The sequence below is a fragment of the Notamacropus eugenii genome, chromosome 2 (genome assembly GCF_028372415.1).
Source record: "Notamacropus eugenii isolate mMacEug1 chromosome 2, mMacEug1.pri_v2, whole genome shotgun sequence".
In the NCBI taxonomy this organism is placed as follows: Eukaryota; Metazoa; Chordata; class Mammalia; order Diprotodontia; family Macropodidae; genus Notamacropus; species Notamacropus eugenii.
The window spans coordinates 241,220,140-241,244,591 of NC_092873.1; positions in this window are offsets into that span (position 1 = coordinate 241,220,140).

Consider the following 24,452-nt stretch of genomic DNA (forward strand, 5'->3'; position numbering starts at 1 on the left):
GCCAAAGCTTGAGTTCCATGGCCATAGTCTTCCAGACCCCAGAGCTACCTCCTGACTATGACTGCTTTGAAGAAACATCAAAGTAGGACTGTAATGGAAGTTCCTCATCTCTAACAATGGTACTGCCTATCTTTGGGGCTTATTGTGAGGAAAGTTTGGCAAATCTTAAAACCTATGCAAGTGTGAGGTGTTAATTTGCATAAAGAGCCTTACTTTGGATTATATTAGAATGTTTTAAAATGCCATTCTCCAGGATAAGGCAAAGGGTCTTAGCCTTTTTATATCATGGATTCTTTTGGCAGGCTGGTGAAGCCTGTGGACCCTTGCTCTAAATTTTTAAAAAAATAATTGAAGGAAATGCTAAATTTCTGTTAGAGGTTAGTGAAAATAAAGACGTGATTTTTTTTCCCTCATCCAAATTCACAGACCCCCTAAAATATAGACTGAGAGCTCCTGATAGAAAAGTTTCTGTAAAATCTAGAAAGGATAGGGGAATACATAGTTTTGCTTACTGTCTATAGTTATTATTTTATGATGACTTTCACAATCACATATGGAAGTAAAAAGAGCACCGTGTCTAGAAGCAGAGGTTGTTTAGTCATTTCAGTCGTGTCCAATTTTTTGTAACCCCATTTGGGATTTTCTTGGCAAAGATAGTAGAGTGATTTGCCATTCCCTTCTTCAGTTCATTTTACAGATGAGGACAGTGAGGCAAACAGGATTAAGTGACTTGCTCAGGGTTAAATAGCTAGGAAGTGGCTGAGGCCAGATTTGAACTCAGAAAGATGAGTCATTCTGACTGCAGGTTTGGTACGCTATCCCCTGTGCTACCTATCTGCTGTGGAATCAGAGGAGTTGAGTTCAAGTCCCACTCCAGATATTTACTACCTCTGCAATCTTGGAAAAATCACTTAACTTCCATGGGTCTCAAAATCATCTGTAAAATGAGGGGATTAGAATAGATGGCCTCTGACTTATGACTATGATCCTCTAATAACCAACTCGCAGGACTGTAAGGTGTCTCCCAGGTCATCTAGTGTAACATTACCTGAACATGAGTCCCCTCTATCTCATACTTAACAATTGGTCTTCCAGCCTTAGCTAAAATACCTGCAGGATGAAACAATCCATTCCTCTTTGGCATTATTCACGTTGTTAGGATTTTTTTCACCCTAAACTTGCCTCTTTGAAATGTCTACTCACTGTTCCTATTTGGTTTAATAGGTTAAGGCTGTTGTGTCTTAAGAAAAATCTATTTTCATAATAGATTTTCAGAGTTTTCTCTCAAAATGGATAAAAATGCTGAATCGTGACATTTCTATGTTTTCTGTGCATATATGCTAAATATTCTGGCTCATATTGCCCATACCTATCACCAAGATCTGAATGAAATCTTTTTTAGAGATGCTTAGAAGAGTGTCATGGAATAAATATGAAATTCAAAAGCAAAGTACCATTCTTGATGCATTGGATCAGCATTCCAAATGAGTTTCTTCTGCTACGTGCAGGTGTCTATGCATTCAGTGGATTGAATTAAATTTTATGATTTAATTCACAGCAATTCACAGCACAGCCCCAGTAGTGATAAACCAGAGAAGAGGGCATGGCTAAGTAGAGGACAGGGGCAAAGTCAAAGAACAACGTGGGATGTTCCGAGACTGGATCACTTATTGCCAAGGTGACTATGAATATGCTGGTGTAGTTCTGAATCGTGAAGTATAACAGACTCTTCATATAGAAGGAAGAAGAAAAGCATTTATTCAGACACCAGAAAGCCAAATCCCAATACCAAAAAGCCAAATCCATCAAAGTAACCAAGAAGTCTATACACATTAGCATTGCAGGGGACAAAGCCATTCCCAAGCCTTCCCCCACTTCCCTCCCTGCTGGGGCCTTCCCACAAGCAAACACTCACAACACTAGCTGTGCCTGCCTGTGTCCCCTCTCCTCTGTCCTAACTGCCCTCACCAACTTCCTTCCAGCTCTGTTCCACCCTTCCTGTTCCACCTATTTGGCAAGCTCCTCCCACCACATGTGACTTGGACTTCCATGTGATTTGAGCAGGTCACATGGGCCTATTAACGGGTGGGAAAGATCTTCAAATTAAGCAAAACTACATTAATAGTACAATCACTGACTTTCCAAGTCATTGTGTGCTGCTTTCCCTATAGCAGTAAAATATGGGCTCTATTAATAGAGGAGAGGTCGTACTACTGTTCTATGAAAGAAGTTGGGAGGTGACTAACCAGTTCAACCCTATATCCAGCTTTATACCAGGTTAAAAGGAAGGGAACTTAAGGACAATGGAAACAACATTTTTTTCTTATACTTAGAAACATTGATCTTGCAAAAGATAACTTTTTAATAATAGTCTCTTGGGGACATAGGACCAAAAAGGCAGTCTGAGAAACTAGCTGTTTCACTAGACTATGTCTCTAGAAGTTGTTCTAAGTCCATTACTGGTTACTCTGTTTACTTCATTTGCATATCTGACTGAGGTGCCTTCGCACACTGTGAAAGATGGATATTTGTCCAATAAATCTGTTTGAGGTAGTGTTGGTACAGAGTTGATTTGCAGGTCAGAAGATCCAGTTTTGAGAATTGGCTCTACCATTTTCTGTGATTTAAAGCAAGTCACCTTACCTCTGAGTCTCACTTTCCTCATCTGCAAAAGAGGAACTGGAATGGGGTCCAGGATTTTTTTTTTTTTTGTATCTTGATAACTGTATTTTAATATAATTGGCTTCCTTCATAATCCTATATATTTTACTTTATGTATTTAAAAACATTATTCTGAGAAGTGAGAAAGGGCCTGGGGGCATAGGTTTCACCAGGCTATCACATGACACAAATGGGTTAAGAACTCTGAAATTAGATGATTTTAAAGGTCCTTTCAAGCTTTTACAACCCATAATTCTGCCCCAGAGGGAGATAAATCCCTCCTGTGGTCTTATCCCCCTCCATTGAGAAACCTCAGGAAGGAATATGACTTCAAGGGAAATTTCTGGGTCTGTGCTGTGAAAATAATAGTAATGATCATTCCCATTTCAATACAATCTGAGGATTTACAAAGCATTTTCTATACAACTATGTAAGATCAATAGATCAATGAGACTGGTATCACATATTCCCTTCCTGTGCATAGCAGGGCTAGTCATGCATGCTTACTGACCAGCTGCCAGTGATGGAGGTCTACCTCCAAGGCAGCTCAAGACGGATCTATCAGGTACAAGCTGCGCATGAGAGAAGCTATAATTCCCCCCAGACCACCCAATGAGTCAGCTCCAGAGCAGGAATCGAACCCTGGTCAGGTCTTCAAGGTCCTTTTTCCCTTACACCTAATCCACTTTTATGCAATATCAAAGCAGTAAAAGCCAACCCAATACACCCAGAAGTGTACAGGTGCAGGATGGGATTCAGTGCTCTAAGCAGAGAGCTAAGGACATCTTCAGAAGACCAGCCAAGGGCACGTTCTCTAAGTGTGGTAACCCACTCTTGTTCTCTCTTTCACCTCCAGAAGTGCATAAAAACCAACATTCACCACTTTCCACCGCCCCCACCCCCTCCCAAGACTGCCCAGCACTGCCCAGCTGCCTTCTGAGATGTAGGAAAAGGCAGAAGAGTGTGGTGTAAGGAGTACTGCACTTGGGGTCAAAAACCATGGCTTTGACTGCAATACTTTTTTGCAAACTGTTTCTTCTTTCACAACAAGACAAATATGGAAATAGGTTTTACATGATTGCATACATATATAACCTTTATTAAATGTCTTAGGGGGTGGGGAAGGGAGGGTGAAAATTTAGAACTTGAAAAAATTTTATAGAAATGAATGTTAAAAACAGCCTTTACATGTAACCAAAAAAAAAAAATACCGTTAATAAACACACAGGCTTGTGTCCTGCCTTTGCCATTTGCTGTCTGACCTTGAGTGAGTAACTCCAAACTCTAACTCTCAGTTTCTTATCTCTAAAATGAGAAAGACAATACTTACACTGTATGTATCACAGGTTTGTCGTGAGACTTATGTAAAATAATGAGCATGGAAAACTTTCTAAGCTCAAAGTGCTATGTCTACATATACATAAGTATCTGATATAAATTTAGTGTATAGAGATACAAATAGGATGAATAACATATATCATATATATTATACATATGTAATACACGGTACTTGGGTTATTGTAATATATGATAGTAACATAATGTCTGTATTGCATATGCATGTGTGTATATACTATATATATATATATATATATATATATATACACACACACACACACACAAGACTAAAAGTTGCAGAGCAACAGCTGATTCACGTTGGAAAGAACAGTTTGCCTATGAGGGAATTCCTTACACCAATGAAATCATGGATCTGCAACCAAAAAAACAAACAAGCAAAAACCCCAAGATTCATCTCAGGATTTGTGCATCCACAGATGCAAAGTGAAACCCCCTCCGGTCCTATGAAGAGGATTTCATTAGTTTCTACTCTCCTCGCCCTTAAAAAGTTATCCTCCCATGGTCAAACTTTTAGTGGTGAACTTAGGTAGCTAGGCTGACCCTCAGATAACGAGCGATCCCTGGACTTATGCTGAAAATTTTTCTACCTCTGTAAGACCTGCCAGAGTCTGTTCTTATCTTATACTTGTCTTGAGAACCCAGAGTCAGCACAATACAGTCAGAGTAATAGGAAACACATGTAGCACTTTGAGATTTGCTCCACAGTAAAACATATATCATGGTGATTTGATCCTCACAACATTTTGAGGGAGAAGCTGTTATTCCCATTTTACAGAGAAGGAAACTGAGGCTGAGAAGTTAAGGAGCTAACCTGATGTCATAGATCTGGTACGCATCTGAAGAGAGATTTGAACTCGGTACCTTCCTAAATCCAAGTGCACTATTCCACTATTTGTAAAACTTTATACATTTTCCTCAATGATTTGGATAATTGTGACTGCACAAGATATGATTTTTAAAATGAAATGTTCTACATCCTGTCAATCTCTGAGTCTTCTAGTAGCAAAAGACAGTAGCTTTTGAAAACATCGACTTGAATTTGACTGCTTTATGTTAACTTAGCACACAATGCAGTGGTATTTCCTGTTTAGTAGAATTTATTGAAAGGAAACTTCTTAGACACTTGGTTGTGTTCACGCTCTAGATAGTGCACCCCCAACTCCTTTCTTTGTTGTTCGTTGTAATTCATATTTTTAACACACATTTTTCAGAGTTATACCAAAGAGAATGTCTAACCCTGCAGGATGAAATTCATATTCCTCATATTCACATGACCAATTTAAAAAGAGAAAACAGCTTCAGTGGAAATATCTCTGGGACCCCTGTAAGGGATTAACTCCCTAGATTGTGGAATGTAAGTGTCTCACTGATATCCAGCTCTCAATGCATTTCTCTGTACCCTAAGTTAAGCAACTAACTCTTAAAAGGAATCGTTCTAGATATCTCAGACGCAATGTTTGCATCTCCAGCGATGCTGGTATGTCATTGTGTTATCAACCCAAAAGTCATGTGATTGCTTCACAAATAAGCACAACTAATAAACTATCCCTGACCTCTTGGTGACAATTACTTTAAATGTGAAAAAGGTTATCTTTGTTTTCCCAGGCAGAGGTTCCCTGCGATTATGTGGCAAGGTCACATGAGTCAGTATCTGAGCCAGGAAGTAGAATCTCAAGACTTCTTGCTTTCTTAGTCCTGTGTTCTAGCCACAACAGTCAAAACAACATCCCACTCTAGCCTAGAATTTGTGGTGAAAGTAAGAACGCCTTGGAGCATGTTTAGAGCCTGACCAGTATCCCAGACCTCCAATCAGATAACAGCATGCAAATGAGCTGACTAGGGTCTTCACTCCAAATCTATGTTTGAATTTAGAGTAGAAATCCTTGCATTTTATGTACCTATCCAAGCCACAGAATTAATATTTTTTTGTTAAAAAAAATAAATAGCAAAAGCATGGCTGACTGAGGGTCTCCAGATCTGATATAAATGAGGCATGGAGCAATGGAGGGGGTGTAGAAGATAGTGCTCTTTGGAAATACAGCATTTCAGAGTTGGAAAGGACTTTAGTAGGTATCTAGTCCAACCCATACCTGAAGGATTCCAAAAAGAGGAGACCTGCTACCTCCTGAGAAAGCTTGGTTAGAGGTTTTCTGCCTTACATCAAACCAAAATGGGTCTTGCTGTAATCTCCAGCCTTACGCCAAGTTCTATGCCCAGGGGCCAAACAGCAAAGTAAATGTCACAAAAGCAAGATGTGTCCATCACTGTATTCTCCATCTTCTATGGACCAATGTCAGATCATCCCAGGAGCTAAAGAAAAGCACTGGTGTCACAAGAAAAAAATTTAACGCCTAGGGTTAGCACAGCCAGGTACTCTTGGGATTAAGGACAACGCAGGAAGGCCAATCCAGGTGTATAAGTAACAAAGTGACATATACTCATGGCCACTCAGAGCCAATAGATAGCTCAACTGTGTTGTTTTTAACTCTAGGTAATTGGGTCAGGCTGGAGCTGGAGATGGTATTGGGATCCTATTTAGGCTCCCCCCACTCCCCGCACCCCTCCCCAAGGAAACATCTTGGTCCTCTGAACTGATGTGAGTGGACATAAGTTGATGCACAGTGAGGTCCCACATGACCCGCCCTTTCCAGATTCTTGTAATCACCAGGGGAGAAAGCTAAATGAACTGACCCACAAGAAATTCTTTAGATATATTATATCTGCAATTACTTTTGTATCTGCTGGGTATGTGTTTTTCAGTTATCTTTATCTGTACAAGGAGTCACCCATGACAGAATATAAGCTCCTTTAGGGTAACAATTTTCACTTTTGTATTTACAAACTCATCATTTATCTCATAGCAGGAGTTTAATTGTTGCTATTTGATTCATTGAAGGTTGTTCTCTTTGGTCAAGACCATTCCCCACTGGCTTAAGAGGTGAGGAGTCCAATTTCCCTCCTTAGTAAGCTCAGCTTTAGGGCGTGAGCCCATGAAAGTACAAAGGAACTGTAACAAAAGACTCTTTGGTACATGGAATCATGGATTAAAACAGCCAGAAATCAACCATTGTTTGAAAGGGTGAAAGAAGTTTATCCATTAGACTTAGAAGCGAATCAAATTAGAAGGGAGAAAAAAAATTTCTAAAAAAACAAGATGAAGAAATAAGGAAAATAATTCAAATTTGGAGTCAGATTATCTAGATTTAAATGATAGCTCCATTACTTAATAGTTACATATCTCAGTGTGTGTATATACATGTATGTATATGTATATAAACACATATGTGTGTACAAGCATGCATGTATGTATACACACATTCATATGCATGCATACACATATACACATATATAAAATTTAACTTTTCTGAACCTGAGTTTCCTCATCTGTAAGATGGGGGAGGGAGATTGCAATGACTTATAGTTATATGGTTTACATACACTGCCTTATTTGAGACTTACAACAATCCCTTAAGGAAGAAGACACAAGAATTATTACCATGACCATTTTACAGGTAAAAAGAAGCAGGAAGTTTAAGTGACTTGGTACCCATGGTCATACATGTCAAATTTAGGATTTAATGCCAGACCCTTCTTAGATAAAACAATCACTTTTGCTAGAAATTGATATGGTTAGATAAATCCCTGCTTTAAATTTTCCTGGATATATGCTCACAGAATTGTCCCCTTTTTCTTATTTAGTGCACTAAATGTTATGATGTCTTAGCATATATTGTTTGGACAATCTTAGTTGCACCAACTGGTTGTCTTCTTTCTTACCAAATATATCTCGCTGGTCCCTATACTCCCAAGTTGTTTCAGTCCTTTCACCCATAATTGTGAATAACAGCTAAGGCAATCACCCGGTGTGGCTCCAAGCCTTGCTGATACATTTTCTGCTTTAGGAAAGTCCAGAGGCCTCTACTCTATTCAGAATGGGGTGTGATGACCAGAAAGCCTCTCCATGATATGGGTAGGCTCAGCTCTTTCAGTATATAATCAGTTGTTGTCCTTTGTTCTCCAAAAGGACCAAAGTGACATCACTAGCTAGAGTCAAGTTTCTGTGTATCTGACTGTGGCTGATCAGACCAAGACTAGCCCAGAATGCTTGTATTTCACAGACCACAGGTTGGTCCGTGTAAACATTTGGGATGGATTTGCTACATTTGGACAACCTGACTTTCCTTTGTGCTGTTTCAATTCTGCTTTGCTCATAGAGCACAGCACCCTTTCTGATGTGGGCACACCATGCTGAGAGGTCCTGTGCTAGAGTCTTCCATGTCACACAATCAATTCCAAAGTTCTTAAGAGAGACTTTAAGAGTGTCCTTGTATGGCTTCTTCTGACCACCATGTGAGCATTTGTCCTGCATGAATTCTCCATAAAATAGTCTTTTTGGCAAGAGCATGTTTTGCATTCAAACAATGTGGTCAGCCCATTGGAGTTGCACTCTCTGAAGCAGAGTTTGAACGCTTGGCAGTTCATTTCAAGCAAGGCCCTCAGTGTCTGGTACCTTATCCTGTCAAGTGATCTTCAAAATCTTCCTAAGACAGTTCAAATGGAAGCAATTCAGTTTCCTGGCATGTCACTGATAGACTGTCCATATTTCACAGGCATACAACAATGAGGTCAGCACAATGTCTCTGTAGACCTTCAGTTTGGTTGTCAGTCTAATACCTCTTCTCTCCCATACTTTCTTTAGGAGTCTCCCAAACACTGAGCTAGTTCTGGCAATGCACGTGTCAATCTCATTATTAATCATCCCTAGAAAGTGAACTTATCCACAGCATTCAAAACTTCTCCATTTGCTGTAATAATCACTGAACCTAGCTAAACTCAGCCAGACAAAACTAGACAAGGCTCCCTAGACAAATATTAAGACTGTTCTCTTGTCTACCGGTGCCTGGTACACTGACTTAAAATCCTTTGTCCAAAATAATTATTAGTTTAGGATTAGAAAATTCTTTATAATTCCTGTATCACTTATTATGAAGATCTTATACTCCCAAAACCCAAACCATAGATTCTGGTAACCAACAATGGCAAAACACAGGTATTTAGAAACTGTGATCACAAGGCTCACTTTATTCTTGAAATCCTTTCCAATGAAATTAGTAAGAGAAGGTAAGCAGAGAAGGTATTCATTGCTTCTCCCCACTCTCCTGGTCTACATTTCTGCCTTTAATGTATTTATCTGTCAGCAATGACAACAATAACACATCCTTTGGTATTTTCATCTGGTCAGAATGATCCATCCTTGTCACCCTCCATCTATCAAAACTCTGACAGCTGAAAGACCTGCCTGGCCTCATTGATGTTGAGTACCACCGCCATCAACCCCCTCTGCCTGTTAAGTGAGTAGTGTAGGTTCGAACTAAACCTCTCAGCAAAACCTCTCTGCCACCCTTTGCCCAGGTGCCATTTTTCAGCAGAGAAACACCTTTTGCATTCCTGATCAGGCTCTAAACAGTGTTACTACCTCATGATGCAGAATTTATCAGAATTTTATGTTTTGCTCAGGGCTGCAACTTTCTAGGCCCCAAAGGCAGAGACAGACATGAAGATAATAAACATGAGAGAAGTTTCTCTGTTTTCTTGGTTTGGAGGCCTCATTTTTGTCCAGGTCTGGTTCCCTAAGAATTTCTACCTCCTCCACTGGGTTGGTTTCCCTGACTCCTGAGCACTGTATGATCTGTGCCTGCAGTGCCAAACCATATTATTTCTCAGAGACAATATGGAATAGTGAAGAGAGCCCAGGACTTCAAGGCAAGTCTTGAATTCTGTCTCAGATACTCCATAGCTGTGTGTTGGTGGACAAATTACCAACCTGACCTCTCAGAGACTTTCCTAACCTATGAAATGAGAGTAATCGAAATTGCCTTCTCTACCTCACAGAGTGACTATGAGGGAAATACTTTGTAAAGTGTTATTTGTTATTAGGTTCAATATACTTATAATAAGAGTAAAGACACAATGGACAGAGAACCAGCATTGGGAGTTGCGTTCAAATGTCACCTCTGACTCAGTGTCTCAGACAACCCTCTAATGCTATAAGTTACAAAGAAAGTGCCAGTCTTCATGAGCAGAGTGAGTTTTTTCATCCGGGAATCTCCTATACCTGTGAAATCACAGGTGCAAGCCTGATGTTCTACTTGAAATAAAGTGAGTGTGTGCTTTTCATGTTCTCATGAGCCAAGTGATGGGGATCCCAGCTGATTCCCAGCTGCATGGCTTCCAGGCACTCTCCTTCTTTTGCCACCTGCATTATGAGCCATCTGGCAAAACCCCAACCATTTATCCATTCCTCTGAACTACCTTAAGTTGGACCACCAGATCTATCAGCCCTGCTAAATCCTAGAGTCCCTGGTGCTTTACTGGCCAATCCTTGAGATCATTGCTTAAGTCTCTCCTAAAAATCCTGACTTCCTGCTAGCCTTCAAACTCATTTATGGATACCTACTATTTAAATAGTATTTAACATCGAGTGCCTCCATCTACCCCTCACAACAGCTCTCTGAAGTAGGCACTACTCACAGCTTTATCCCTGTTTTATTCATAAGGAGACTGAGGTTCAAGAAAATTATGTGACTTACTTGCCCATAATTATGCAGCTGGTAAGTATTATAAACTAAACTTGAACCCACAGCTCTCTCAAATCTTCACCTGCCATTTGGTACCCGGCACAAAATTGTTTTTCACCTGAATTCATTACCCTATCAATACCAACACCTCTTAATAGAGCCATTTGGTGGTGGTGGTGGTAGTGGTGGTGGTGATGGTGGTGGTGGTGATGGTACTGTGATAGTGATGGTGGTTGTGGTGGTGATAGTGGTTGTGGTGGTGATGGTGGTGTCGGTGCTGGCAGTGGAAGGCATTGAGGTGGCATTTGTGTGTTTTGTATGTCCAGAACTGTGATTTCAATGGATGAAAAGAACCCCTTATGTATTAACTTCCTTCTCTAGACTTGCCCAGGGTCACACAGCTAACGTGTCAGAGGCAGGACTTGAAAGTCTTTCTGACTCCAAGACTACCCACCCTCTAGCAATGACTCCATACTGTCTCTTACTGTCTTACACCCTGCCTTGACTGAAGCATTCCCTTTTCCTAAAATTTGAAAATCACTCTTGAAATATTGACAGTTCTCCAGCCAAGAAAGGGCTAACTTCCTCCATCATAAATTAATAGAGGCATGAGATTTAGAACTGAAAGGCCCCTTAAAAGATAATTTAATCCAACTCCTTTATTTTCAAACAAAGCAACTAAGACCTAGAAAAATGAAGTGATTTGCACAGGATGTCACAGATGATAAGGAGCAGATAAAACCTAGGTTTTAGGATTCTGTTGCAGTTGTCTACTTGAGGACTCCATCCTTTTCACATCAATAATAAAAGCCATTGGACCCCGACTGGTGGCAAAAGTTCAAGGCTGGGACTTAAAGTCCAACAAACCTTGATTGACACCGCCTTCCTCAGCCTTCTCTTCCCTCTGATGGAAGAGCTGGAGAGTAGAGTACCAAAATCCTCCCAATGCCTTCCTTTATAGAGGGCAGAAACCAGACTCTCAGTTCACTCCACTTTGTATCTGCTTCTCTGCCTGCTTTCAGCTCCATGAAATAAGATGCCCCTATGCTGCAGCCCCCCAACATCCATCTCTCCCTCCACCCTACAACTATTCACCTCACTTTTCCTTTTTTCTTCTGTGTTTTGTCTCCATCTTTATATCAGAATCTCCTTGAGGGTAGGGACTGCTCCTCTTTTTATTAATTGCATCACCAGAACTTAACATGGTGCCTGGCACATAGTAGGCACTTAATAAATGTTTATTGTAATAGAGAAAAAAAATCAACACTGGTCAAGAAAATCCAATGTCTCCTGTATCCATCTCTCCCCCCACTCCAAAATGGGTAAGGATACTTGTGAACTTTGGCAATAAAGACTCTATTATATATAGAGAGGGAACAGCTGTTAGAGTCATTTCAAGAGCCACTCTCCATGAGCCAGTACATGGATGTTATCATTTAGAACTAATAAAATTGCTCCCCAAACCTGTCCATTACTTGCAATTCCCCTTTTGTGGAATTCAGGAAGGGGAAGACAAATCTTTGAAGGATGGTCTGTAAGTCATGATCCAGGTTCTGCCACTGGGGACAAAGCTCAGTTTAGAAATCCGTGATATGATTCTAGGCATCTGTGGATTCCATCATCATAGCTAGTGATAGTCTTTGTGGCATATTTTGACTCATAGTTCTAGAGCAACGTGGGTAGTATAGAACAGCTGAAAGGATACTGACTCTGAAGGCACAGGACCTGAGTTTGAATCCTCCCTTTGACGTTAGCTGACCTTGGACAAGTCATTCACATTCTCTGGGCGTAAGTTTTTTCTTCTGTAAAATGAGGTTAGATTAGGTAACCTCTGAGGTGCTGTTCCAGCTCTAGCTCTATGGTGTGTGTGTGTGTGTGTGTGTGTGTGTGTGTGTGTGTGTGTGTGTGTGTGTGTGTGTGTGTATGGAGAAAAAGACAAAGAGAGATGGAGAGAGGAGAAGGAAGGAGAGAAGGGGGAGAAGTATGGGAGGGGTAAAGGAGAGAGACACAGAGACAGAGAGAGACAGAGAGAGCACCACAGAACACAGAAGGGAACAGAAAGGGATATTAGGTCACCAGAGCCAAGTCATGTCAATAGATCCTTACCTGGTCCTCTGCTCTCACAAAGGACCAATGGAATGTCCCTTCCTTTTATTGATTGTCTCTTCCTTTTCCTGGGTATATCTTGCTTGTACATGGCTGTATGTTGTGTCTCCCACTGGACTGTTAAGCACCTTGAGGGCAGAATCTTTTCCTCCCATTTTGCATCCCCAGCATTTAGCACAGGGCAGGGCATACAGTAGGTGCTTAATAAATTCTAGTTGACTGACAAACCAGTACTAAACACAGCATTGGCCTTGCCTAAAAACTATCTTCTCTAATCCCTTTGAAGGCAGAGCTTCCAGAACTACCCTTCAGGGACTATGCCCTTTCTGTGCTGCACTGGCCACACTACATATGCTTGCTTCAAGGGGTTTCTGCAGGAGCATGCAGGCCAAGGGGCTCCTCAATCAGCATATGCTCATTGACAGATATTTCCATCACTAGTTTTCTCCTCCACTGAGTACTTTATATGAAGGGCAGCATGACATAGTAGAGTGTCAGAGCTGAAGCCAAGAGACCTGGGTTCAAATACTGCCTTAGATACTCATTGTATCATCCTGGATGTCACTCTCTATCTCACTTTCTTGGTCTATAAAGTGGGGATGTAATAGCATCTACTTCACAGAATTGTTAAAAAGTTCTGATGAAATAATTTGTGTAAAGGGCTCTGCAAATCTTAAATTGCTATTTAAATATCAGTCATTCATTTTTCTTTTCCTGAGACTAAATATAATATAGTGAATAGAACACTGGACTTAAAGTCAGGAAGACCTGGGTTCGAATCCCACCTTAGATATTAACTACCCATGTGACCATCAAGAACATATCTCTTAATTTTTTGAAATTTTGTTTTCTCATCTATAAAATGTGGATAAGCTTAGCATCCATCTCAAAGGACAGTTGTGAGGATCAAATGAGAATTGTTGTGTTCATCCCTCATTGTGGAAGAAGACCATGCCAAATGAGGATCAAATGAGATACTTATGCAAAGCATTTTGAAATCCTTTAAGCATTACGTAAATGTTGGGAGGGAGAGGAGTACCAGTGTAATAGTAATAGCAATAACTAATAAGAATAAGGATAGCAGCAGCCACATGCCAGAAGACTTGGCCCTTCATAGACAGCAGTGACCAGTGAGTAAAACTGTGACCAGGCCTATATGTAAATATACTTAAAAAAAGGTTCCTGAGTGTTCACACATGCCTATCATATATCTTTGACAGTTGAAACAGACAACTTAGATTATTATTATTTTTTTTTAAATCAGGCAGGTGGTGTAGTGGATAGAGTGCTGAGTCTGGAGTGAGAAAGACATCTTTGTAAGTTCAAATCTGGCCTCAGACATTTACTAGATGTGTGACCCTGGGCAAGTCACTTTGCCCTGTTTGCCTCAGTTTCCTCATCTATAAAATGAGCTGGAGAAGGAAATGGCAAAGCCCTCCAGTATCTTTGCAAAGAAAACCCCCAATAGGGTTACGAAGCGTTGGATATGACTGACAAAATGACTGAACAACTGAGTAGTATCTGATTTGCCCGTGTAACTGGGTCTTTACTTTGGTTCCTTCTCATAGACATCTTAATAAAATGCACTCACAATCAAAGGCTTCTGGTTAGGCCTCAGGGGCCCAATCCTCTTGTTTGGGAGAAAGGGGTAGAGGGGGGGAGAAGACGGTATGGAACAAGCCTGGCCCCTGAAGTAGAAGAGCTTCCTATTCACTAGATTTTAAAACAAAAATCAGCTTCCGTGGATTACTTAATTCTCTCTCTTCAAGGTGTGTCTTGGGACTCCAGTATCTTTCCCTTAGAATTCCCATGAAGGGAATCCCCTCTACCTCCATTCCCTACCCCAGTAACTATAACAACTATTCACAAATGGCAGCGAAAACCCTGCTTATCTGAGTGAGCCTGAGACTTTGACCTCAGGGTCCTAGATGCTCCTTTTGCTGTGAGTTTCTTTCCTTGAGTACAGGTACCTATCAGTGATTCTGATCACTTATCCATCACAAAATCCATCAGAGAGGCAGATTTTACTTTGAATTCTGAAATACTGATATAGAATACACAGACTTCCCTCCCATTTCGCTTTTTCCTTCACTTCGAGGTGGTTTAGCAGACATCGACAGGGAGTCAGGAAGACCTGAATTCAAATTCAGATTCAGCCTCACTCACTAGATGTATGACTCTGAGTAAGTCACTCTGCCTACCTCATCTCTAAAATGGTGAATAATAAGAGTACCTCTCTCTCAGAATGGTTGTGAGGCTCAAATGAGATATTTGTAAAGCACTTTGTAAACCTCAGTCATAACTATTATTATTGCTAAACTTTTTAAAATAACAAGGACATTCTGGGTCAAGCATCACTATGGACCCTCAGTAAATAAACAAATTATCTTCAAAAAAAGGGCCAATGATAATGGCACCCCTGACCAACCAACTAAGCCTGACTAGGTTCTATGCTGACAGTGTTCTCTATTAAGGTCACTTAATACCTTTGGCAATAAAGCTATGGGGAGCAACTGAAATATCTAAGATTGTAGATATACAATGGTGCCATTGGCTTATCAATAATTATTGTTGTTATTGTTATCGATATTCAGTCATTTCAGTCATGTTCTTCTTTTCATGACCCCATACCAAAGTGGTTTTCCATTTCCTTCTCCAGCTTATTTTATAGATGAGTAAACTGAGGCAAACAATATTCTTTTGTTGTTGTTGAGTCATGTTCCTCCCTTTGTGACCCTATAGACCATAGCACACCAATAGTGTTCACAGGGTTTTCTTGGCAAAGTTACTAGAGTAGCTTCTTTAGTGAATTAAGGCAAACAGAGGTTAAGTGACTTGCCCACGGTCATACAACTAGTAAGTTTCTGAGGCCGGATTTGAATTCAGGTTGTCCTTCCTTCCAGGCCTGGCTCTCTGCCTACCAGAAGTTAAGTACCTAAACATATATTTTATCCAAATTTAATTGAACAATCATGTAATTCATAGGTAAAAGGAGAACAAAGTATTTTTAAATTATACTGAAATAAAGTAAATAGGATATTGATGTAGGTAACTAGATGGCTCAGTGGATAGAAAACTGGGTCTGGAGTCAGGAAGACTTTAGTTCAAATCTAGCCTCAGACACTTACTAGCTGTGTGACCCTGAGCACGTCACTTAACCTCTGTTTGCTTTGATTCACAGGAGAAGGAATGACAAGTCACTCTAGTATCTTTGCCAAGAAAACCCCTTGGACAATATTGTTATGCTATGTTCATAAAGGGTAGGACATGATTGAACACCAACAAAAGGACATTTATACTATATAATGCATGTCATTTTAATGTACTAAAAATGTCTTTGGAACTAGTCCCAGCACCAGACTTTTCTCCAGTCAATCAAACAAATAAACAACAAACCTATATTAAGCAGATGTCATAGGAACTATGTCAACTGCTGGGGATACAGATGCAAAAGTGAGACAGTGCCTGTCCTCATGGAGATTAGAGTCTACTAAACATTTGAAATAAATACTTAATAAGCATTGCTGTTCACACACACACACACACACACACACACACACACACAGAGTTTTGAAAACCGGTTTGAAAATGAACTCCATTTGAAAGGCACTGTTTTAATACTGTGGGTGAAGAAATATAATGAAATAAGATTAAGTCAAAAAGGAAGCCAGAATTAACTACAGAATTCTAGAAACCATATGAAATCAGTAAAGACTCCTGGTCTAAGATAACCAGAAACAAACTCCACATGATGCTGTCACAAATGATTTACAAGCTAGATTGTGATAGCTTTTATGTTTCAAGTTTCAAAGATCAGACATAGATTGCGTCTGTATACAAAGCCACTGAACAAAACTAAGTAAGCTAAAAGAGACGGCTGATTTGAGCATTTGGATCTCCTGCAAAATAGACAAACAGTATTAGCCTCCAGAGAATGATGAAACAGACAATATTTTTCACAGTTCCTCAAACTTCTGATTGGTGCCCTCTTCCACACATTCATCTTAACCCTTTCGCAAGATGCCCAGACCCCTATCTTTGTACCTCATTTCTTACTGGGATATCCTCCTCCAGCCTGTTTTCCTCACACTCCTAATCTTTTCCATTTCCTTTTCTACCATCTCCTGTCTTGTGCTCCATTCCCTGTACTAGGAAACGAAGAAAATAATCCATGCCCATGTGCAAATCATTTAATTCATTACTCTTCTCAAGTAACATGTTTGCATTTTTTAACAAGGGTCTTCTGGAAACAGTGTCTTAACCTAAAGCAATGACTTTTTTGATCACTTCCAGATACCATGACAGTCCAGTGAGGGAGGTATTTGTGGGCACAAAGGGCTTTACAATATCTTTTGATTCATAGACAACTCTATCTACATGTAAGGCTAATAGGCATAGGATCATAAGATTGAAAATGTCCAGTGCCAGGGATGTGTGGGAACCAATTGTTAAATTTTCAGTATGAGCATTTACACTTTGTAAATCAGCAAATACTACAAATCAGGGTTTAAGATATTGTTGGGTTGGTTGTCTAGACTTTAGAAATGATGGAATTAATGTTAACAATGCAGATTAAGTTTAAAGGTGTGTCCTATGTATTTTTAATGGAGAGCCAGTTGTTAAACATTTATCAACACACCACTGCTCAAAACTGTGGTCTCAATGCAGAAGTCACCTTCATTGTGTCATTATGAATGGCATGTAGTAAAATTCACTTTACAAAGAGCATTGGGACTGGAAGGGACCCTAAACATCAGCTAGAAGGCGGTATAGAGCACCGACCTTGGGGTCAGGAAGACCTGAATTCATATCCAGCCCCAGATACTATGTGACCCTGGACAAGTCAATTGACCCTGTTTGCCTCAGTTTCCTCATCTGTAAAAATGAGCTGGAGATGGAAATGGCAAATTACTCCACTATCTGCCAAGAAAACTCTAAATAAGGTCACAAAGAGTCAGACAAGACTTAAAAACAACGGAAAAAACAGAATTGTCTAATTTCTAACTTTCTTCCAAGCACAATGTAAGTGACCTCTCCTACATGAGGTCTTTCCTGTTCCCGCCAGTTATGGACTTTCTCTTCTTCCTGAAATTACTGTGAATCACCTCAGAATATGCTTACTCATTAATATACATGTTGCATCCCCAAAGTAGAATGTAATCCCTTTGTGGGCTGAGACTGTTTTTCTATGTCCCCAAAACCTAGTAGAATGCCTTACTCATAGCAGGTGTTTAATACACATTTGCTGACCTTAACTGAATGTAGTCCAATACCAGTACCTTCATTTTCTGCATAAAAAAGCTAGGACCCAGAGAGGTCAAATGACTTGGGGAATGTCACAAAGCCCATTAGGGTCAGAGACAGATCTAGAACCCAGGTCTCAAAAATTACAGTTGTCCACATTCATAATAACAAAACCAGAAGTTATTTCTCCAAGTAAAAAGAAAAATTCATTCAGACAGTGCTATACAATGTGTCTTGTTCACTTCCTATATATGGTAAGTTTGTGTTGCTTATAAGAATATGGAAGGATGTCTTGAAGAAACAAAGGAAAAGGCACTTCCCAATGTAAGGAAAATGAAGCCTTTATGCTGCCTCAATCTCTTTTTGGAAATTTGGTACAGCAGAGTGCTAGAGCTGGAGTCCTGAGTTTGAATCCTAGTCTCTGAATTCACTCATTCAGTGAACCTATATACATTACTTCACTTCCCTATGACTCATTTTCCCCAACTGTAAAATGAAGATAGTTTTCGCACCACCTACTTCACAGGGTTGTTGTAATAAATTGTTTTGTAAACCCTGAACCACCATATAAAACTGAGTTATTGTTACTATATTTTTTACTATTATTATAACAAAGAAATCACATAATCCAAAAAGCGGCTATCAGTAAGGACAGAGCTACCAATAAATGTAGGTTTGGTAAGCTCAGTAAGGGAACGGGCAGAGAAGGAAGAGACAATAGTCAAGTCAAGAGGAGGTAGCATAACCCCACACAGTCTCATGGGAAGAGTTATGTCTCATGACTCTAGGGAAACTTGAGGTAAGATGCTGGAATGTAGGAGGAAGTATGATACTGTTAGAGTCAGGACTAATACCAGCATCTTGTTAGTTCAGGTTCAATGTTGGAACAAAAAGAGTAACTCCTTAGGGAACAATTTACCAAAAGAGGTTTTCTTTGTCCTAACACATAAAGATATACAACAAGGATATAGTGACACATAACTTCTCTAGATGCTGCATCCATATGGAAATGTATCTAGTAAGACACAGTGACTCAAATGGTTTTCAGACATCCAGCAAGTTGGAGGGTATTATGCAACATGGGTGGGATTTTGCATGCCTTTAAATGACCAAGAGGTTGCGTCAAGGGAAGCAGGGGTCAATTAGTTCCCAAGGAGAACTTTATTACATTTTAGGAAAAATTCTATCCCTATTTTGGGGAAATGCACCCTATTCCAATCACAGTCCTCCATGTCAGAATCCTGGAGCTAAGTCCATTCATTCTGCACTAATTATGTCTCTACCTAGTCCATGGTTTCATAGGTTCCCAAAGTGGTTGATACCATCCCTAGGGGAGGCTCTGAAATGATCCAGACAGGTGGCAGCAGCCTCAGGTGAAACTGGGGGCATTGAATAAAAATAAGGGAGCAGGAGAAACACAAGGAAAGAAGAGAAGAAAATTTTGAAAAACTGTTCACACATGTTTCATCTGTTATGTAACAGAATTAAAGTCATAGTGATTACATTATTTTCCAAATCACAACATGCAGGTTATAACTGCTCAGTGGTCAAGTCCACTGACAGGTCTTAACAAACAAGTATTGGCAGGCAAGTGTTTTGCACATCGTTGTGAAGTCCACCATGCATCAGCAGGCATATGTGCACATAATGACTTGTTTATAATACTATATGGTTACAAGACACAATATTGCATCATCAAAATTTCAATGCAGGAAAAACCCCACAAATTTACAATAAATTGTTAAATTTAAAATGCATCATTTAAAAAATATATATTTTATCATTTTTTGAAATGATAAAAAAAATTTTTTTAGAGCATTAAAGAGTTAAAGAAAGTACATTTCCAGGGAGGATGTTGAGTAATCTTTTTTTAAAGGGGGCAATAAGCCAAAAAAGTTGGGAACCTCTACACTATCCCACCCTGCCCAATGTACCATGACTAAGCTAAGTATAATAGTAGAGCAAGCAGCTCAGCAGGGACTCAATTTTTCCCTTTGCCTCTGACAATGAAGCCACTAAAGATGCTTGACAATGAAGCTTTAAACCTAGGAGGGAGGTTAGGGAATAGGAGCCACAGGCTCTGACCCACCAGCCCCAGTCCCAATCAGAGTTCTGTGTTTCAGCAATGGGATCTGGCCCCATACTCTCATCCCTCAACACACATAAAAAAATGTAGGATGAAAGGAAAGTGGAGAATCCTGGACATTCATTAAAAGGGGGCAACCATAGTAGGGCTCTATTGTCCCCTTCATCATCTGTAAAATTACCAGCCTTGATTAATCATCTCTGAAGTCCTCTCTAGGTCAAAATCCCTTTAATCTCCTGGCCCTCCATAACAGTGTTTAACCAGTTCACTTAAGTAGGCCAGGCAGAATCCCATAACACTAGGAATGCTGGCCAATATCCAAAGGTAGCAGACCCATTCCACGGTTCCCTTCCAAACTAAAGAAGTTCAAAAAGTGCTGTGCATGCAGTAGGTGACTGATAAAGGCTTATGTGATAAATCTAGCATATTCATCACTTCATTATGAGCTGGAACTTTTAGAAAGAATGACAAAATCTGAAATACTACTTAGCTATCAGAAGGGCTCCTCCCAAAAAAACTAAAATGACAGAGAGAATGAATTGTCCATTCCTGTTGTATGTCTGGACATCTTAAATATTTCACATCTGATTCATAACGAGCGCACAGTAGCTTATTCAACTCTTTCTGAATTTCTTCAGCATGTACCCCAAATTATGGTATCTCTGTGCAGCTATGAAAGATTGACATGACAAATCACTACCAGCTTTACCCTTTGTTTTTCCTGATTTAAATAAACAGACCAGGCTCTAGTTAGACTTTCTGAGCTCAAACTTATGCCAGACATGAATGCTGTTATTTTCAGATATGTCTCTGTAAAAATATTTGTGTATATGATATAGCTTGTACCAACTTTACAATTCCGGAATAACTTTCAAGTAATCTCTTTTACATATCGGGTAGACTCATAGAGAAGCAAGGACTAATGTTTCATAAGAGATAATGTTTATTCAAGAGAACAGGCTGGAATTATATCTAGCTTCTATGTAATCTTAACAGGAAATATACATAGATGCCCTGATCCTTATCTATAGCCTTGTAGAGGAAAGTATCCTCTTAGAGCTGTGCTACAGCATGTAATGGTCTAGCATTCAGGGAGAAGAAAAAACAACCTGCACGTTCACTTTGCTGTTACACCTTTTGTCTCGCTAAAAGACCTAACATGTCTGGTAAGACATCAGTGCTTTCTTGTATTAACTGAGGTGGCCAATTTCAAAGAACCTTAATCTAACTGAATGGGATTTAATGTGGGGCTTCATTTAAATTTGTCAGTTTCTTTATAATCTCCAGCTGAATGCATCTCTCAGAAATGGCGCTCTCAAGTAGTTGACCAAAAAAGAAATGACACTGGAACATGATGATGAATAAGGATCCAAATATTATTCTTTTGAGTAACTTTTGTTTTTATTTTAATCCATTCACTGAATCAAAAATAGGTTTTGGATTTTGACCTTCATCTATGTCCATAGACTGACAGGATTGGAAAGAGCTTAGGAAGTCATATATTCCAACACCTATCCGAACAGAAATTCTCTGTAAAATAACAATAATAATAATATTCTATATCTTTTTAAGGTTTTCAAAGTATGTTATATATATATTACCTCATTTGCTCTTCACAACAACACTGCAAGGTAGATATTGCTATTATTCCCATGTTATAGATGAGGAAACCAGCACTGAGAGAAGCTAAGTGATATCCTTTATAAGAAAAAGGAGATGACAAATAATTGGAGGGATAGTCATTGCTTGTAGTATGGTTGTACCAATATAATAAAAATAACAATTCTACATAAAAATACTTCATAGATTTTAGTGCTATGCCAATCAAACTACAAGGGATTATTTAGGCAATTTTTTAAAAAAAATCTTAACCTTTTGATATAGAATCTCAAGAGAAATAAATTTTTTAAAGTAGAATTGAAGGAGAAATGGCATTTTTCCAACATCAGACTACACTAAAAGGTAATGATCATCAAAACTATTAGGTACTGATAAAAAAAATTTCAAGTAGGTCAGTGACACAGACTAGGTAAGCAAAAATTTAAAACAGTTGAGTCTAATAGCCTGATGGTCAACAAACTTAACAACATACATTACTTGGGGAAAGATTCCCTATTTGACAGAAAGTACTGAGAAAACCAGAAAATAATTTCCAAAAAGTTGGTTTAGACCAGCATCTTACATCATGTTCTAGTGACCTAAATATAAAAGATCATATCATAAAATATTTGGGAAAAATGGGAAGTACCTTTCACAACAATGTCTAGGGGGAGAATTCTTGACCAAACAAGGCTGGTTAAGATGAGAGCACAAAAGTTAAAATAGATAATCTTTTATTACATGAAACTGAAAAGCTTCTGCACAAATACAATCAATGTATCTAAAAATAAGAAAGAAAACTTGATTCAGAAAATCTTTGCATAAAATATATCTGATAAAGGTCTAGTATCCAAAATTTACATATAATCAACACAAAACTATAAAGCAGGGGAAAGCTAAGCCAGAGTGGGGTTATGGAGGACTTTAAATTACAGCTTAAGGAGTTTGTATTTTGTCCTAAAGGCAACAGGGAGTTGTTGAATATCTTTGATCATCAGAGTGTCACAGTTAGCATGAGCCTTAAGAAAATTGTGTTTACAGCTATGTGGAAGAAAGATTGAAGAGGGGAAACACTGAAAGCAAGGAAACCAGTTAGGAGACTAGACTGGAGTAATGTGTGATCGTCCTTCATTGCCAAAGAAGACCATGCCATCAGAGAAATAATGACATGACTTGTACTTGACTTTGTTTTGAGTAAGGGAGCACTGTGCAGGTCACCAGCCTCGCTTCTCCTCCAAAGCCATCTGAATCCAGTGACGAGATATTCATAGGATGACTAGAGATGACCCAGAATGAGACAATTGGGGTTAAATGACTTGCCCAAGGTCACACAGCTAGTGAGTGTCAAGTGTCTGAGGTGAGATTTGAACTCAGGTCCTCCTGACTCCTCCACTGGTGCTCTATTCACTGCACCACCTAGGAATAGCCATGTTGGCAAAGAGGAGATAGATAAAAAAGATATTTAATCAATCAATAGGCATTATTCAGTGCCTACTATGTATCTCTTTTACCTGCCCCATTAAAGTAGAAGTTCCTTTAGGATGGAGACTTGTTTTATTTTTCTTTTCAGTCGACAAAAATCTACCTTCTCTTTTTCTCATCTCTTCCCACCTTTTGGGAAAAAATAAAAGGAAACCCTGACAACAAATATGCATAAGCAAAACAAATACCTGCATTAGTCATATCCAAAAAAATGTTTCTTTCTGTCCCCTAAGTCCCCCACTACTTTCTCTGGGGATGGGTAACATTTCACCATGGGTAGTCTGGAATCACGGTTGGTCATTGTGCTCATCAGAGTTCTATATATGTTTCCAAGATGTTTGTCTTGTTAATGTTGTTGTTATTGTTTAAATTGTTCTCCTTGAGAAATGCAAATGAAAGCAAACTTATCAGGTTGCCTAATATGAAAGAAAAGGAAAACAATAAATGTTGGAGATGTGGGAAAATTGAAACACTCCATTGTGGGTGGAGTTGTGAACTGATCCAAGCATTCTGGAGGGCAATTTAGAACAATGCCCAAAGGACAACCAAACTGTACTCCTTTTGATCCAGCATTTCCACTACTAGATCTATATCCCAAAGAGATCATTAAAAAAGGGAGAAGGATCCACTTGTACAAAGATATATGTGTGTGTGTGTGTATATATATATATACACATGTATACATATGTGTGTATATATATACATATATACATATGTGTGTGTATATATATACATACATATGAGCTCTTTTTGTGGTGTCAAAGAATTGGAAATTGAGGGAATGCCCAGCAATTGGGGAAGGGTTGAACAAGTTGTGGTACATGAATATAATGGAATACTATTGTGCTATAAGAAATGGCGAGCAAGCAGATTTCAGAAAAACCTGAACTTTCATGAACTGACACTGAGTGAAGTGAGCGGAACCAGAACATTGTACACAGCAACATTGCATGATGATTAACTATGATAGACTCAGAAATATAACAATCCAAGACAATTCCAAAAGGCTGGTGACAGTAAATGCTAACCACACACAGAGAAAGAACTGCAGAGTCTGAATACAGACCGAAGCGTACTATTTTCACTTGCTTTTCTTTGTTTTTTCTTTCTTGTGGTATTTCCCTTTTGTTCTGATTCTTCTTTCACATCATGACTAATGTGGAAATATGTTAAACATGATCGTACATGTATAACCTAGATCAGATTGTTTGCTGTCTTGGGAGAGGGGTGGGAGGGAGAGAGGGAGGGAGAAAAATTTGGAACTCAAAATTTTACTAAAATGAATGTTGAAAATTATCTTTACATGTAATTGGAAAAAATAAAATACTATTAAGAAA